The sequence below is a fragment of the Rattus norvegicus genome, chromosome 15 (genome assembly GCF_021556685.1).
Source record: "Rattus norvegicus strain SHRSP/BbbUtx chromosome 15, alternate assembly SHRSP_T2T, whole genome shotgun sequence".
NCBI classification, from domain to species: Eukaryota; Metazoa; Chordata; class Mammalia; order Rodentia; family Muridae; genus Rattus; species Rattus norvegicus.
Genome location: NC_141548.1, coordinates 46,252,248 through 46,270,223, shown reverse-complemented (window position 1 = coordinate 46,270,223; position 17,976 = coordinate 46,252,248). Strand labels below are relative to the sequence as shown.

The window sequence follows — 17,976 nt, the reverse complement described above, 5'->3', positions numbered from 1 at the left end:
TAATCAACTGTAAACCATAAGCCATACATTGGCTATCAGTATATGACTTAAAAGCTTGTTTTTTTTTTTAAACAGTGGCTACAGCACATAATTTAATAATCTGTGCTAAAGCAGGGGAAACTGAAGAGAATAAATAAGTGATCCAATCATACATGTAGACTTTTCATTAGATGAACCACCTATAAATATAGTAAGCTCATTTCCTATGGGTTGCATGCACAAATTTATAGGAAATACAAAAGCATGTAAAGAGTAAAATTATCAATTTTGCCTGAGATTTGTATATGTGATAGGCCAAATATCAGTATTTTGTAATAACCAATTTAATTGTTGTTTGGAATAAGATATGTTTTACCAGGCTTCTTTTTTAAAATAATTCCATGACTCTAGTCTATAATTCTGTATTAACACAACTGAAGCTTTATCTCCAATGAGGATAACAAAGGAAGGCTTAAGTCCTCTGGTAAGGTGAGGTATTTAGCCAATTAACATATCCTTAGAAGCTTAAAATTAGCTTCAAATATTCTTTTCTGGAGTAGTGCAACAGCTACTCCCCAAATATTAAAGCTCATTTTGAGAGCAAAGGTTTGTAGTAAAAATTTTCATATACACTGAAAGATTTAAGGTTCTAACTTCTTACATTGAAGAAGCGACAAAATTACATAATATAAGGCTATTAGCCATTCTTTTGTAAAATTTTTAATGATATCACTTTATGGGCTCTCTAAAATTATAAGCAAGCTCACGAAATCAAAACTCACAATGGCCAGGACATAAACAAATTGTATAAAATCAGTCCTCTAAATCTATCTTGAAATGGCAGTTGGAGTAAGCAAACTGGCTGTAATGCTCTCACAAGTTCTAAAACCTCATCAATCTTTCGTAAGTCTTGTATCAATCTCTACCTGTTTGATTTTTTTTTCTTTTTTTTTTTTCAGTGTCAAGCCAGAAGAGGAAAAGGCCTCTGGTTTCTTTATGGACCAAACTATATATCTAAAGTACAGCACTTAGCAGGTATCTGCGAAGCACAGTGGGGAACCCTGGCTGAGACTTTGGTAAAAAAGGACAGACTATGTGGCCTGAATAAATTAGGGAAATAACCAGGAAGGCCAACCTAATTCTGACTCAGGTGAGAAGTACCTGGCCAGACTGCCAGTTGGGAACAAAAAGCTTCCACATGCAAGGGCAGGGCTCAGCAGGGGTCAAACCTTGTCGGAGACCCAGAAGGGTCTTGTTGCAGCTGAAAACATTCCATGAATGTAAACTTCTTGTGCCATAAATTACAGGGAGAGGCTTTTGATGCTACAATCTAAGGCTAAGGCCAAACAGTGACAAGGCAACCAGGCCCATGTCACATGTTATCTAGAATGACTTCATCTAAATTACAATTTTAAGCCAACTTTCTGTTACCAATGTTACACCTTTTTAACCATATCTAATAACTTAACCAAGGCGTGTAGAGCATATTTATACATTTAAAACCAATCAGAAACAAAATTGAAGTGGCTATACATGTCTTTAATATTTACACCAAGCACCATTTTTAGTTTTCTAGCTGTGATTTTAAGAGAAGCACCTTGTCACCTGTTGAGTCCAATAATCACAGTCAAAGATTTTTCAGTTTCATTACCATACAAGCTGTGATCGGCTAGTACAAACATTTAGCCAGCCCCCAGGGAGCTTGTCCAGCAGACTTAAGCTTCTAGCTACAGATGTAGGCTCCAAAAGCCAATTGAAACTGTTTTTTATTTATTGTTCTCTTCTTGAAATGAGTTAAAACCAAGTCAAAGTGTGAACGACTGGCAGATAAAGTTTTTACCATTTTTTATTTTGAACACAAAACATAAAACATTTAAATAACGAGAAACAAAAATCACAGACATAAACTGACAGACATGGATAATAGCTTGGTGTACCAAGGACAGACAATAGACAAAGAGGGAAAAAACTAGATGGTGTCCCACCCGAAGGAACCCACATATCCTACCTATGGAACCCAGAACCAGAAATAAGCATTTCTCCAATAGGAGCCAGCAGAGAGGCAGGACGTCTCCTGCCTTCCCTCTGTTCCTAGGAGAGCTCTAAAAAGTTTTTCTCTTTCTCTCCCGTGGAGAGTCCGGGAGGACTGTTTTTCCCAAACCCATTCTCTCTCATGTCTAGGGTGTAAACTATCTCTAGTCAGGATCCAAAGACTAAAATATAACTCTAAAAGAACGCATATGCAAAAACACTTTACCATTACCTTGTCCCTTTTTTATTACAAGTTTTACTTAAGCTAGCCCCACACTGCTTAAAATTAACCAGGGACACCTTTCATCAATAAAACAAAAAAACTTGATTAAATCCTTTTTCTTAACTCTTAATCCTCTCTCCCTGAGTGAGCGCTTGATCTCTCCTATGAAACAAGCCTCCTAAATCCATACCTTCCCTATGGCAATTAGACGACAATTATTCGACCGGTCCTTACCTCCCTCTCCAGCGACACACGAGCGATGCGGCCTGAAGAGTCCTTGATTCCCGCTGCAGCTCTCTTATCTCCATCGTCCTATAGTCGGCCTTGCTTCGGGGTCCCTGTGTTCGGGCGCCACTTGTCCCCGCCGGCGGGGACCCAGTTATTCAGGGTCCCGAAGAGGCTTTCTACCTGTGGGCCAAAATGGGGGTGAAGAGAAGAAGGAGACCAAGCAAAAGTTCTGTTGTCAAGGTCTCGTTTATTGGGGTGAATGTTACAGCTTTTAAGGCTTTCAGGTAGGGGGAGTGTCCTTTGTGAAACACAGAGGAGGGGGAGGTGCGGATACAGGTAGTGATAGCTGGAGGCAAAGAGGTCAGGCGGTAGATGATGAGGTCAGGCGGTGGAGACACTGGGTGTTGATTCAGGAGGTAACAGGTATCTGCTAAGGGAGCTGAGGCATCCCTTGAATGTTATCTTCCTGTGCCATAAATTCATGGGAGAGGCTTTCATTCAACAATCTTAAGACTTATGGCAGTCATCTTAGGGGTGAATATCTGTGGCCAAACAGCCCAAAGTCACCTAGCCACTTTGAGCCATGCAGTCAAAAAGCGGCTAGGCCAAAATCCAATACGGCTCCGTGCAAACAAGTAGAAGCCTGTAGAGAGGATAGACAAAAATCCCTGAAAGAATTATGGAAAAACACAATCAAACAGGTGAAGGAATGGAAAATGAAAATAGAAACAATAAAGAAAGGAAAGGGAGACAACCCTGGATATAGAAAACCAAAGGAAGAGGCAAGAAGCCATAGATACAAGCATCACAAACAGAATACAGGAGATAGAAGAGAGAATCTCAGGAGCAGAGGATTCCATAGAAATCATCGACACAATGGTCAAAGATAATGTAAAATGGAAAAGGCTACTGGCCCAAAATATATAGGAAATCCAGGACACAATAAGAAGATCAAACCTAAGGATAATAGGTTTGAAGAGAATGAAGACTTCCAAATCAAAGGACCAGTAAATATCTTCAACAAAATCATAGAAGAAAACCTCCCTAACCTCAAGAAAGAGATGCCCATAAACATACAAGAAGCATACAGAACTCCAAATACATTGGACCAGAAAAGAAACTTCTCCCATCACATAAGAGTCAAAACACCAAATGCACAAAATAAGGAAAGAATATTAAAAGGAGTAAGGGAAAAAGGTCAAGTAACATATAAAGGCAGACCTATCAGAATTACACCAGACTTCTCACCAGAGACTATGAAAGCCAGAAGATCCTGGACAGATGTCATACAGACCCTAAGAGAACACTAATGCCAGCCCAGGTTACTGTATCCAGCAAAATTTTCAATTAACATAGATGGAGAAACCAAGATATTCCATGACAAAACCAAATTTATACAATATCTTTCTACAAATCCAGTCCTACAAAAGATAATAAATGGTAAAGGCCACACAAGGACGCAAGCTACACCCTAGAAAGTGGCAAGAAACTAATCACTTTGCAACAAAACAAAGAGAAGACAAGTACACAAACATTATCTCACATCCAAACACGAATATAACAGGAAGCAACAATCACTATTCCTTAATATCTATCAACATCAATGAACTCAATTCCCTAATCAAAAGACACAGATTAACAAACTGGATACACAATGAGGAATGAACACTTTGCTGCCTACAGGAAACACGCCTCAGAGACAATGAAAGCTGTGCTCTGAGAAAAACTCATAGCTCTGAGTTCCTGCAGAAAGAAACAGGAGAGAGCATATATCAGCAGCTTGACAGCACACCTAAAAGCTCTAGAACAAAAAGAAGCAAATAAACCCAGGAGGAGTAGAAGGCAGGAAATAATCAAACTCAGAGCTGAAATCAGCCAAGTAGAAACAAAAAGGACCATAGAAAGAATCAACAGAATCAAAAGTTGGTTCTTTGAGAAAATCAACAAGATAGATAAACCCTTAGCCAGATTAACGAGAGGACACAGAGAGTGTGTCCCAATTAACAAAATCAGAAAGGAAAAGGGAGACATAACTACAGAATCAGAGGTAATTCAAAAAGTCATCAGGTCCTACTATAAAAGCCTTTATTCAACAAAACTTGAAAATCTGCAGGAAATGGACAATTTCCTAGAGAGATACCAGGTACCAAAGTTAAATCAGGAACAGATAAGCCAGTTAAACAACCCCATAACCCCTAAAGAAATAGAAGCAGTAATTAAGGGCTCCCAACCGAAAAGAGCCCAGGTCCAGATGGGTTCAGTGCAGAATTCTATCAGACCTTCATAGAAGACCTCATACCAATACTATCTAAACTATTCCACAAAATTGAAACAGATGAAGCACTACTGAATTCTTTCTATGAAGCCACAATTACTCTTACAACTAAACGACACAAAGACCCAACAGAGAAAGAGAAGTTCAGACCAAATTCCTTTATGAATATCGACGAAAAGATACACAATAAAATTCTTGCAACCCGAATCCAAAGGCACATCAAGACAATCATCCATCAGGAACAAGTAGGCTTCATTCCAGGCATGCAGGGATGGTTTCATATACAGAAAACCATCAACTATAAAAACAAACTGTAAGATAAAAACGACAGGATCATTTCCTTAGATGCTGAAAAGCATTTGACAAAATTCAACACCCCTTCATGGTAAAAGTCCTGGAAAGAACAGGAATTCAAGGCACATACCAAACATAGTAAAAGCCATATACAGCAAACTGGTAGATAATATTAAACTACATGGAGAGAAACTTGAAGCATTCCCACTAAAATCAGGGACTAGACAAGGCTGCCCACTCTCTCCCTACTTATTCAATATAGTTCTTGAAATTCTAGCCAGAGCAATCACACAAAAAAGGAGATCAAAGGGATACAGATTGGAAAGGAAGAAATCAAAATATCACTATTTGCAGATCATATGATAGTATATTTAAGTGATCCCAAAAGTTCCACCAGAGAACTACTAAACCTGATAAACACCTTCAGCAAAGTGTCTGGGTATAAAATTGACTCAAATAAATCAGTAGCTTTCCTCTACACAAAAGAGAAACAAGCCGAGAAAGAAATTAGGGAAAAGACACCCTTCATAATAGTCCCAAATTATATAAAATACCTTAGTGTGACTTTAACCAAGCAAGTAAAAGATCTGTATGATAAGAATTTCAAGCCTCTGAAGAAAGAAATTGAAGAAGATCTCAGAAGATGGAAATATATCCCAGATTCATGAATTGGCAGGAATAATGTAGTAAAAATGGCCATTTTACCAAAAGCGATCTACAGATTCAATGCAATCCCCATCAAAATACCAATCCAGTTCTTCAGAGAGTTAGAACAATTTGCAAATTCATCTGGAATAACAAAAATCCCAGGATAGCTAAAATTATCCTCAACAATAAAAGGACTTCCAGGAGAATCACTATCCCTGAACTCAAGCAGTATTACAGAGCAATAGTGATAAAAACTGTATGGTATTGGTACAGAGACACGCATATAGACCATGGAATAGAATTGAAGACCCAGAAATGAACCCACACACCTATGGTCACTTGATTTTTTACAAAGGAGCCAAAACCATCCAATGGAAAAAAGATAGCATTTTCAGCAAATGGTGCTGCTTCCACTGGAGGTCAGCATGTAGAAGAATGCAGATCGATCCATGCTTATCACCCTGTACAAAGCTTAAGTCCAAATAGATCAAGGACCTCCACATCACACCAGATACACTCAAACTAATAGAAGAAAAAGTGGGGAAGCATCTCAAACACATGGGCACTGGAGAATATTTCCTGAACAATGGCTTATGCTCTAAGATCAAGAATCAACATAAGGGGATCTCATAAAACTGCAAAGCTTCTGTAAGTCAAAGGACACTGTTGTTAGGACAAAATGGCAACCAACAGATTGTGAAAAGATCTTTTCCAATCCTACAACTGATAGAGGGCTTATATCCAAAATATACAAAGAACTCAAGAAGTTAGACTGCAGGGAGTCAAATAACCCTATTAAAAATGGAGTTGAGAGCTAAACAAAGAATTCACAGCTGAGGAATGCCAAATGACTGAGAAACACCTAAAGAAATGTTCAACATCTTTAGTCATAAGGAAAATGCAAATCAAAACAACCCTGAGATTTCACCTCACACCAGTGAGAATGGCTAAGATCAAAAACTCAGGTGGCAGAAAATGCTGGGGAGGTCGTGGAGAAAGAGGGACACTTCTCCATTGTTGGTGGGATTGCAGACTGGTACAACCATTCTGGAAATCAGTCTGGAGGTTCCTCAGAAAATTGGACATTGAACTACCTGAGGACACAGCTATACCTCTCTTGGGCATATACCCTAAAGACGCCCCAACATATAACAAAGACATGTGCTCCACTCTGTTCATAGCAGCCTTATTTATAATAGCCAGAAGCTGGAAAGAACCCAGATGCCCTTCAACAGAGGAATGTATACAAAAAATGTGGTACATCTACACAATGGAATATTACTAAGCTATCAAAAACAATGACTTTATGAAATTCATAGGCAAATGGAGGGAACTGGAAAATATCATCCTGAGTGAGGTAACCCAATCACAGAAAAACACAAATGGCAAGCATTCATTGATAAGTGAATATTAGCCCAAATACTTGAATTACCCTAGTTGCACAGAACACGTGAAACTCAAGAAGGATGACCAAAATGCGAATGCTTCACTCCTTCTTTAAAAGGGGAACAAGAATACCCTTGGCAGGGAATAGGGAGGCAAAGTTTAGAACAGAGGCAGAAGGAACACCCATTCAGAGCCTGCCCCACATGTGGTCCATACATATACAGCCACCAAACTAGATAAGATGGATGAAGCAAAGAGGTGCAGGCTGACAGGAACCGGATGTATATCTCTCCTGAGAGACACAGCCACGATATGGCAAATACATAGGTGAATGCCAGCAACAAACCACTGAACTGAGAACGGGACCCCTGTTTAAGGAATCAGAGAAAGTACTGAAAGAGCTGAAGGGGCTTGAGACCTCATATGAACAACAATGACAAGCAACCAGAGCTTCCAGGGACTAAGCCACTACCCAAAGACTATACATGGACTGACCCTGAGCTCCCATTCATAGGTAGTAATGAATAGTCTAGTAAGAGTGCCAATGGAAGGGGAAGCCAGTGAACGGAATTTTTGATGGGAGAACGGTAATGGGGGGAGGGGAACACCCATATAGAAGGGGAGGGGGACAGGCTAGGGGATGTTGTCCTGAAACCAGGAAAGGGAATAACATTTGAAATGTAAATAAGGAATACCCAATTTAATAAAAATGGGAAAAAAGAAAAAAACATACACAAATTATAAAATTTACCCAATGAACATCAACTGTACTACTGAAATAAGGAAACCTTCTATAAGTGAATTATAACAGTCCTAGTTTTAAATACATTATAGAATTTTCATTTATTACTAGCAAGAATCAGGTAATGGCCACTCTCGTGTACTGCCTAGATAATATCAGTGGAAACAAGTGATTTTTTTTGCCCCATTTGAAAATGTGCATCAAATTTTTAAATGGTCATCCTGTTTTTACACTATCACATTTCCATGAATGACGTTTAACATAGTTGTAAATGTAGCTAAGGATGGTCCAAAAAACATTCATTGCAATACTGCTTAGAAAAAGTATAAGAAAAGTGAAAGTTTATATGTTTCCATTTAAAAACTGATGAAAGTCAAATCATTATATGCATTTCATTCCATTCCATGCAAATATATGTGGGCTTAGGAGATGTCTCCAGGGTAAAGTGCTCACTGCACAAGCACAAGAACCTGAGTTTGGGTCTCTAGAATGAACACATAAAAGCCAAGTTGAATCTCATATCTATATACACAGTTCAGGAAGAAGAGAAACATGGACCCCAGAGGCTTACTACTCAGCCAGTCCAGCAGGAGCAATATGATCCAGGTTCAACAAGGAACACTGGTCTCAAAATACATACATACATACATACATACATACATACATACATACATACATACATTACAATGACTTAGGAAACATGTCAGAAGAGGAGGCAAAAAGATGAAAGAGCAGAAAGCTGAGAAAGAGTGCTGTAAACTGCCTTCTGGTATTGTAGTCAGGAACCCACAGCAGGTTGTGGTACCAGAATAGAATAAGATCAAACTGATCTTACTCCTATCTTAGATGGGGGGGAGTGTAAAAAACACCACCCCTTGCTGAGGAGTTTAGCTGGTTGAAGGCTGCTAGGACAGAGAGAGTTGGTGTTCTTTAGGGAGGTGAGCTCTGCTCCAGGGTATGGCCCTATAAACACACATATACGAGATGTAGTTGGATCAGGATAGGATGAAGTCTTGCAGTTCAGGAGGAGCTGGAATGAAAGGTAGATAAAAATCAAAATACATTCTGTATATGTGTGGAATTCTAGAAAATAAACATTTAAAAGAAAAAACTAAATGAACAGTAAAGGAGAAAAGTGATTAAAGAAGATATGATGAGGAAACTGTATACGGCCTCTGGGAACCGGAAGATAGGGGCACTAGAATAGCAGATCCCTCACAGTCCAGACACTGCCCGGACCTGAAGGGAACCAGTAAACAGTTCTCTGCACCCAAATGCCATGGGAGGGAGAGCTAAACCTTCAGAGGGGCAGACATGCCTGGGAAGCCAGAAGAGACTACACTCTGCCCACATTTCTGACTCCAGAGGAAAACACCTAACCCCATTTGGGACCCCGGTGTATGGGGTCCCCGGGAAAAGGAGGCGCAGGCCCTCCTGGTTGCCGCCCTCATGGAGAGCTCAAAAGCAGCCCCCCAGGAGCAACTTCAGCTGCAGGACCAGTTGGGTAATACCAACTTTTCTGCTCCAAGTGACCTGTCCGGTGGACTCAGGACACAGACCCACAGGAACAGCTAAAGACCAGTAGACAGGAAAGACTACACGCCCAAAAGCAAAACACTCTGTTCCCATAACTGGCTGAAAGAAAACAGGAAAACAGGTCTACAGCACTCCTGACACACAGGCCTATAGGATGGTCTAGCCAATGTCAGAAATAGCAGAACAAAGTAACACAGAGACAACCTGATGGCGAGAGGCAAGCGCAGGAACCCAAGCAACAGAAACCAAGACTACATGGCATCATCGGAGCCCAATTCTCCCAACAAAGCAAACACGGAATATACAAACACACCAGAAAAGCAAGATCTAGACTTCAAGAAAGACATGAAGAACTCCCTTAGAGAAACTCAGGAAAACATAAATAAACAAGTAGAAGCCTATAGAGAGGAATCACAAAACTCCCTGAAAGAATTCCAGGAAAACACAATCAAACAGGTGAAGGAATTAAAAATGGAAATAGAAGGAATAAAGAAAGGACACAGGGAGACAACCCTGGATATAGAAAACCAAAGGAAGAGGCAAGAAGCCATAGATACAAGCATCACAAACAGAATACAAGAGATAGAAGAGAGAATCTCAGGAGCAGAAGATTCCATAGAAATCATCAACACAATGGTCAAAGATAATGTAAAATGGAAAAAACTACTGATCCAAAATATACAGGAAATCCAGGACTCAATGAGAAGATCAAACCTAAGGATAATAGGTATAGAAGAGAGTGAGGACTCTCAGCTCAAAGGACCAGTAAATATCTTCAACAAAATCATGCAAGAAAACTTCCCTAACCTAAAGAAAGAGATGACCATAAACATACAAGAAGCATACAGAACTCCAAATAGATTGGACAAGAAAAGAAAATCGTCCTGTCACATAATAGTCAAAACACCAAATGCACAAAACAAAGACTATTAAAAGCAGTAAGGGAAAAAGGTCAAGTAACATATAAAGGCAGACCTATCAGAATCACACCAGACTTCTCACCAGAGACTATCCTGGACAGATGTCATACAGACCCTAAGAGAACATAAATGCCAGCCCAGGTTACTGTATCCTACAAAACTCTCAGTTAACATGGATGGAGAAACCAAGATATTCCATGACAAAACCAAATTTACACAATATCTTTCTACAAATCCAGCCCTACAAAGGATAATAAATGGTAAAGCCCAACATAAGGAGGCAAGCTACACCCTAGAAAAAGCAAGAAACTAATTGTCTTAGCAACAAAACAAAGGGAAGAAAAGCACACAAACATAATCTCACATCCAAATATGAATATAACAGGAAGCAATAATCACTATTCCTTAATATCTCTCAACATCTATGGTCTCAACTGTCCAATAAAAAGACATAGATTAATAAACTGGATGCGCAATGAGGACCCTGCATTCTGTTGCCTACAGGAAACACACCTCAGAGACAAAGACAGACACTACCTCAGAGTGAAAGGCTGGAAAACAAGTTTCCAAGCAAATGGTCTGAAGAAGCAAGCTGGAGTGGCCATTCCAATATTGAATAAAATCGATTTTCAGCTAAAAGTCATCAAAAAAGATAAGGAAGGACACTTCATATTCATCAAAGGAAAAATCCAACAAGATGAACTCTCAATCCTAAATATCTATGCTCCAAATACAAGGGCACTTACATACATAAAAGAAACCTTACTAAAGCTCAAAGCACACATTGCACCTCACACAAGAGTAGTAGGAGATTTCAGCACCCCACTCTCATCAATGGACAGATCATGAAGCTTTTACTGTTATAGAAGATGCTGCTTCCCGTGCCCCTCCAACATGGAGTCCTTCTTTGTAGATGCTGGGAAAGGACATCAGGTCCCTGGGGGAGTTACAATTGGTTGTGAGCTGCCATTTGGATTCTGGGTACTGAACCTGGGTCCTCTACGGGAACAAAAAGTGTTTTTAACCATTGGGCCATCTCCCCAGCCACTCCTGCTTTAGTTTAATACAGCTCAAAGAATTCTCAGTACTGACTTCTAGCTTCTGACCCACCACAGCTGAGGTTCATACTTAAGAGCTCATGGAATCTCTTAAAGATGGTACACATACACCTGAGAATTATTAAAGTAGGACTAAATTCTATTACTTCCATAGTATGTCCTAGTGATGTGCTTTAATTCATGGAATAAATCCAAGCATAGTGTGTGGGACACCGAGGCTGGGCTTTTCAATTTGATCTATCATAGAGAGTTCATTGTACTTCAACCAAGCATGCTTAGCAATAGTTTACACACCTTGTTTGGCATATGTATGAGCATGTGTGCAGTCTGAGATGTGTCAAGGAACAAACAGCATCACCTCTGCCCTCAGAAGTTGGAAAGAGAAAACACACTCTAGAAACATACTCAAATACTCACATACATTGTATAATCTGTGATTGCCATCCCAATATCCTGTGAAGGCATATACTAACTAATGTTGCTTTCCATCCCATATACAGACACCAAACCCAAACACTATTGCAGATGCCAAGAAGTGCATGCTGACAGGAGCCTGATTGATTTCTCCTGAGAGGCTCTATCAGAGCCTGACAAATACAGAGGCGCATGCTCACAGCCAACTATTGGATTGAACACAGGGGACATGGAGGAGTTAGAGAATGAGTTGAAGGAGCTGAAGGGGTTGGCAAACACATAGAAAGAACAACAATATCAACCAACCAAACATCCCAAAGCTCCTAGGGACTAAACCACTAATCAAAGAGTACACATGGAGGGACCCATGGTTCCAGCCACATATGTAGCAGAGGATGGCCTTGTTGGGCACCAGTGGGAGGAGAGGCCATTGGTCCTGGGAAGTCTCTATACCCTATTTTAGGAAAATGCCGGGGTGGAAGGTGGGAATGGGTGGGAGGTGGGGATGGGTGAGTGGGTGGGGGAGCAACCTCAGAGAAGCAGGGAGAGGGAGGATGGGATAGGGGGTTTCCAGAGTGGAAACCAGGGAAGGAGATAACATTTCAAATGTAAATAAATAAAATATCCAATAAAAAAAGAAAGAAAGAAAAGCAAAATCCCAGAAATGGGAACTGGCACCCTCATGGACAGAAGAACAGAAGACATTTTGAAATTTAAATCAGTGCCTACTTTATCCTAGGCTGCCAGTAACCATTCCTGCTTAGGCAAGGCTGCTTCTCCCATTCTCTAGTTTTCCTTAAATTGAAAATATTAATTGTATGTCTTCACTTTTTCTGTCCACTCGCCTCAGTCTCTCATTGATGGAGACCTGATATAGCATCATTACAGAATGGCAATTGTCCCTTGCTTCTTCAATTTGTATGTCCAGCTCCCACATTTCAAGGATATTGCAGCAAATCTTAAAATCAGAAGTTCCTATCTTTTGTCTTTTTGTCTTTTGTCCAACCTTGACAGGCTTCTAAGAGATTGATAAGCTATAGAGCTTCTCTTAATGCATGCATTAGTGGTACTGAGAATAATGAAGTGCTTGGCGGCTGCTTTTATGTTCATATATAAATGCATATATCCAGCAGAGACTTTTGATGGGAAACTGACATCCCAAGAAGTCTTCACAGAGTCAGTGGCACAATGTGATTTGAGCACCCCTTTCCCACGTAAGCCCAGGTCTCCATATGTGATCTCAAGTTTCTCAAATTTTATACTTGGTATATGAACTCAATGAAAATATGTTGGACATTAAGGAAGAGCTGCACTTAAGATTTGGTTTCTTGAACGTTTTCCCCTTTCCCCAAACCTTTTGCTATCTCAGCGTATTTTCTTAAGGATTTCTCCACTTTGTGTCTACTTACTATTGGCAAGTGTACACCAGTTTGTGTGCACTCTGATAGCCCTAATGACATGCCTCCACTCATACCCCCTTGATGGACATGTCTGTGTTCATTAAATAAATAAATAAGTAAATAAATAAATAAATAGCAGTGACTTTCTGTTCATCCTCTCATAGTTGTTTTTCCAGTTTCTTCTCTGAATGCCCCATCTCTTTGCTCTGTCCTTTTTTCTCTTTCCCCTTTGCTCCCTTTTGGTCCCCACCCCAGTCTTCAAACTTTTCTCCTCTTGTGCCTGTTGCTGTCAATGTGTTTATTTATCCCCATTCTCTGTTTTCTGACTTTATTTCATTGATCTAGTTACACTTCTCCTTGGTCACTTGCTCCTCCTTCCAGGGTTAACTGGACTCTTCCATCACAATTCTGGACACTAGGCATCAACAAACCGAGCATACTATTATGCATCTCACAATTAGCTCATCACAAGTTTTTAAGTCTTTGAGCCTATTGTTACCTTTTAAAATATGTGTTGTGACATCCTAGGTTTTGCATGCAAATGGATGGAACTAGAAAATATCATCCTGAGTGAGGTAACTGGACTCAAAAGGACATGCATGGTATGTTCTCACTAATAAGTAGATATTAGCCAAAAAAAAAAGTACAGAAGACCCAGGATACAGTCCACAGAACTCAAAAAGGTTAACAAGCCAAAGGGCCCAAGTGAGGATGCCACTTGGTAGGGAAAAGAAAGCAATCACAGGAGGAAGAGGGAGGGAGGAACCTAGGTGGGAAAGAGGACAGGGAAGGGAAGAGGGGAACATTATCAGGTATTAGGTGGGGGGTTAAAGGACTGAAGCCTGAGGGCCAACAAAAAGAATGGAAACAGGCAACCTCAGGAGGCAGGAGGTGGGGGGACCCTCCAAAATGTACCAGAGACCTGGGAGGTGAGAGACTTTCAGGACTCAAAGGGAATGGCTTTAGATAAAATGCCCTACTGTGGAGAGAGGGAACTTGTAGAGCCCACCTCCAGCAGAAAGACAGGGCATCATTGCCATCCCACAATCAAAAACTCTGATCCATAATTCTTCCTGTCTGAAAGAACTGCAGGGACAAAAATGGAGAAAAGCCTGAGGAAAAGGAGGTCCAGCAACAGGCCCAAAGTGGGATCCAGCTCAAGGGGAGGCCCCAAGGCCTGACATTATTACTGAGGCTATGGAGTGCACACACAAGGAGACGTACCATGACTGCCCTTTGAAAGACCCAACAAGCAACTGAAAGAGTTCAATGCAAATCTTTACACCCAACCAATGGACAGAAGCTGCTGAACCCTGTGGTTGAAATAGAGAAAGGCTGGAGGAAGCTGAGGAGGAAGGCAACCCTGTAGGAGGACCAGCAGTCTCAATTCATCTGAACCACAGGATTCTCTCAGACACTGGACTACCAACCAAGCAGCATACACCAGCTGATTTGAGGTCCCCAACAGCAGAGGACTGCCTGGACTGGGTTCAGTCAGAGAAGATGCACCTAACCCTCAAAAGACTGGAAGACCCAGGGAGTGGGGAGGTCTGGTGGGGTGAGATGTGGGGGTTTGGACATCCTGGTGGAGACAGGGGTAGGAGGGGTCTGGAGGAGGTATGGGATGTGGAACTCTCAAAGGGTAGACTGGGAAGGGGATAAAATCTGGAGTGTAAAAATATTGAATAAAATTTTAAACATAAAATAAATAAAATGTGATCTCTTAAAACCCAGCAATTATCTTTTGTATCTTGTGCTTTGGAAAACTGCACAAATAAATATTAGTACATAAATATAATTCAGATAAGAAAACATGGACATTTTAATATTGTTATAGCTGTATATGTTGAATAATCTCAGGAATGGTGGGTTTTTAATGGTATATTAATTATGATTATCAGTGTAAGTGATTTACACATCAGAAATCTATTTATAGTTACTGATTTTTATTATACTTTGGTTTTCTAAAGTCCACTTTCACTTTGATCTGTCTGAGCATCAAGATAATAAATTGTCAAGCAACCCAGCAATCCCTTATGCACTCATTAAAAACAACCTAATGATTCTGTCATAAAGTCTTTTATTCAAATTATATAAAATATGAGTATTTTGACCAAAGAGAGGAAAATAGAATACATATGGAAATAAGAATTTTAAGTTATTTCCAATTTTCTGAATTTGGCTTTGAAAATGATTCAGAATTTAAGTCATAAGATGCATATAGTAATTAATATATACATTAGAAATAAATGTTATTTAAATAAAATAGTCTTATAATTTCACTTAAAGATTTACTTGAGTCTTACAAAATCATAAAAGTTAAATCAGAATCATGCTTCATCTAGTGTCATTTTAAGAAAAAGGGCTAATGTTTCATGTAGTTATCACTTTAAAGAATCAGAATCATGTTTCAAATATATATATATATCTTCTCCGACATGTGTGCAAATTTTAAATAAATATGAATTACTTAGTACTGTGAATTATTGTGCAAAGATTTTTTTGTGTAACTCTTACATATATATTACACTAACTTATGCCTCTACCGTAGTGGACCTGACCCAAGGTAGAGTAAGGAAACAGATGATCAGTACTTCTGAGGGATGAGATTTTCTTATTCATCATTATGCCCCATATGTACTTCAATAAGTTGACTGGCTGCCGTCCTCTGCTACCTAACCCATTCTGCTTCCTAGCTCCTCCCTGGACTCTGAAACAGTGTCAGCACCGAAGTCAGTGGCAATATGATCCGTCAAACTTAATGGTGACTCTGGGTTGTAAGAACACAACTGAGAAGCAGAAGCAGTGTTCTAGAACTGAGCAGTACTCGCCAAGAGAATGGCTAGAAAGATGTAGTCTGCATGCACCTTGCCAACGCTGACTCTAGGTTCCAAGTTTCAGAGAAATACAGGACCATTTATGGATCTGTAGGGTTAAGGATATAGGAGTGCCCAGAGCACAGAAAGCAGTCCAGGGTTACTTTCTGCTGGGGCCTGCAGGCAGTAATTACAGCTGAAATACCATGATTATCCCTCTGACTGTACAGATGAGGAAAGTCAGCCATGACAGGGGTCAAATGTTGTGCTCAGCATCACAAATCTGAGGCGGGATATATGTCTCACATGTGAACCAGGAAGTCTGGATCCAGGCCTCTGCGTGCCTATTCACAGTCTCTCTAGAAAGATCTGTCCATGTTTTAAGATAACAAAATGACAGGTTGCCTTAATGCAACCCAGTAACAAAGATGGAGCAAAACCTAAGTTAGTACCTTCAGAAGTAGCTCATGTTGCTCTACTCTGCAAACGAGCTGTAGAAGGGGATAGCCATGCATCCACCCTGTCTTCTTTTCCCTTAGAGTCTGCAGTGCAGGCTAACCAGACAGCCCCATTCAGAGAAGGAAGGTGAGGACATCATGTTCTTCTTTGTAATTAAACGCCTCTGTTGATAATTAGTAAGTGCAAGGAGGCTGTGGATTAAATCTTGGGCACCTTTTTCCTTCACTTTTTCTCTTCTCTTTTCTTTTCTTTTCCCATCCCAAAGCCTATCCCTAGCAGATGCTGCACAAGAGCAGCAAAGCCACTCTAGAGGGAGTCGCTTACCCATTTCCTCAGCTCCAAAAGTAAGCCATTTGTTAAGGAGAGATTAATTTATGCTAATATCTCAAAGCTCTGCCAAATGTTCCTAGGGATCTCCATTAACATTTAATATATTCTAGCTGCATCAATATAAATTTTAACATTGATGTAGTAATTAAAGATCTGCAGTATCCTTTAAAGATTGCTTTCATATTAATCTGCTAATGGAAGGCGAGGTGAACAGAGTGTTATTAAACCAAGCAATGTCAGCTACATACAAAGAATGTTCTATGGAGCAAATGCATGAGAGATGAAATTGCTCATATGACCTTTGCTAAGTGTTCAGGTATTAGATATAATTGCTCTAGTTCCAAGGCAATTTTCCTCAGAGAGAAACTAAGGTATCTGGAAAATTTTGTTCAGAATTAGGGTCTGGGTCTCATGGGCCACCCCTTGTCTTCAGTCCTGATATATTAAGATAATATTCTCCAATTCTAGAAACATCTATTCCCTGGCCCTAGTATTTAGCTAGTAATGCACTATGATTTAATAAAGTCCTGTCAGTGACTGAACAGCTTAGGAGAATATTTGCAGCTATCTGTTGAAGGTAGCACAGCACTCTGAATTCCACAGGGCCATCAATTTTGAATAGTGACATTTCAAATATTAAGACCTTTTAAAAGAAGATTGGGAGAGGGGTGATGGGGAAAGGCTATGGGGTCCTTTCATTGATGTCAACATTACACTGTCATCTCTTACCCCAATGCTACAGTGTGGGATATCATCGACTCAGGGGACCTAAAACATAACATGCAAACAATGCCAATGGAATTTTTGTTGAGAAGGTACTTTGACTCATTAACACCAAAGTGTTTTAAGCAAGTTCACATTTCTTTAAGGTTCAGGATAGACATGCTTGTGAGAAACAATAACATTAATAGCTTTCGTAGATCTGCAGAATAGTGCCTTGAGAAGGCACTGTTGGTTGACTAGATGTCTTAATTTATTTTCCTGTTGCTGTCTTAAAATACCATGACAAAAAGAACTCAATGGAGAACAGTTTGTTCTGATTCATAGTTCAAAAATACAAACAGCTACAGTGGGCAAGTGAAGGCCATCTAAGTGACACTTCATCCTCTTCTTGATTCAAAGGGTACTACACATGCCCACGTAACCCCTTCAATCCCTACACCATATACATAGTAAAAGTAGAAAATAAAAAGCATCATACTAAATTTTCCCTCATTCTTTAGGAATGTCCACATTT

General features: G+C 39.9%; 2 long non-coding RNA genes across 3 annotated transcripts in view; one reads left to right on the top strand and one right to left on the bottom strand.

Annotated features, from left to right (window-relative positions):
* Positions 1 to 17,976, bottom strand: part of LOC148001014 (uncharacterized) — a 77,951-nt gene that overhangs the window by 2,193 nt on the left and 57,782 nt on the right. The window contains exon 2 of the long non-coding RNA XR_015638900.1: positions 2,468 to 2,641. This is a non-coding gene — a long non-coding RNA (uncharacterized LOC148001014). The remainder of the gene's footprint in view (positions 1 to 2,467; positions 2,642 to 17,976) is intronic.
* Positions 1 to 17,976, top strand: part of LOC120097024 (uncharacterized) — a 93,750-nt gene that overhangs the window by 51,821 nt on the left and 23,953 nt on the right. For both annotated transcript variants that reach the window (NR_190644.1, NR_190645.1), the window contains one exon: positions 939 to 1,014. This is a non-coding gene — a long non-coding RNA (uncharacterized LOC120097024). The remainder of the gene's footprint in view (positions 1 to 938; positions 1,015 to 17,976) is intronic.